Here is a 1120-nt window from a genome sequence, read left to right as displayed (position 1 = left end):
ATAGTTCTACAGTTTTTCTGTTTTGCTTATTTCATACTCAATTAAGAAAGGCTTATAAATACCCTACCTAGCAAGCATAGTGTCAAAGTCACTTGTGTCAATTCTAACACATTGTCTAAATATTCTGACAGCATTATAAAAAGAATAACCGTTTATAGCAGACTTAGTTCAGCCTATTTGAACTAATATTATAAATATAAGAAAGTATGCTCTCTCTCTCTCTCTCTCTCTCTCTCTCTCTCTCTCTCTCTCTCTCTCTCTCTCTCTCTCTCTCTCTCTCCTCTGTTAGTTTTTCATTTCAGCAAACGTACTATGGGATATCATCGAAAGAAAAGTAACTACACATTGCGTGCAGACAACGAATGGAATGATAATAAACAGGTTCGGTGAGCGTATATAGCTTGGAGCATTATTTCCAATCCTTGTTGGTTTCAAAGTTACCATGAACATTTGCATCTTTTAATCCTAAGTAGTAGGTTGGCCAGGCCACCAGCCAGCTGTTGAGATACTACCGCTAGAGAGTTATGGGGTTCTTTGACTGGCCACAAGGGGCTACATTGGATCCTTCTCTTTGGTTACGGTTCATTTTCCCTTTGCCTACACATACACCGAATAATCTGGCCTATTCTTTACATAATCTCCTCTGTCCTCATACACCTAACAACACCGAGATTACCAAACAATTTTTCTCTCAAGGGGTTAACTACTGCACTGTAATTGTTCAGTGGCCACTTTCCTCTTGGTAAGAGTAGGAGGGACTCTTTAGCTATGGAGGACACTCCAAAATTGTTCTCTAGTCTTGGGTAGTGCCATAGCCTCTGTACCATGGTCTTCCACTCTTGCTTGAGGGTACATTCGGGTACACTATTCTATCTTATTTTTCTTCAACTTGTTTTGTTGAAGTGTTTATAGTGTATAAAGAAAATATTTATTTTAATGTTGTTACTGTTCTTGAAATATTTTATTTTTCCTTGTTTCCTTTCCTCACTGGGCTGTTTGCTCTTTTGGAGCCCCAGGGCTTATAGCGTCCTTCTTTTCCAACTAGGGGTGTAGCTTAGCAAGTAATAATAATAATAATAATCCTCATTTTGCCTTTCTGTACTTTTTCTCTATCTCTTTC

Source organism: Palaemon carinicauda, chromosome 12, assembly GCF_036898095.1.
Source record: "Palaemon carinicauda isolate YSFRI2023 chromosome 12, ASM3689809v2, whole genome shotgun sequence".
Classification (NCBI taxonomy): Eukaryota; Metazoa; Arthropoda; class Malacostraca; order Decapoda; family Palaemonidae; genus Palaemon; species Palaemon carinicauda.
This window is presented reverse-complemented; position numbering follows the sequence as displayed.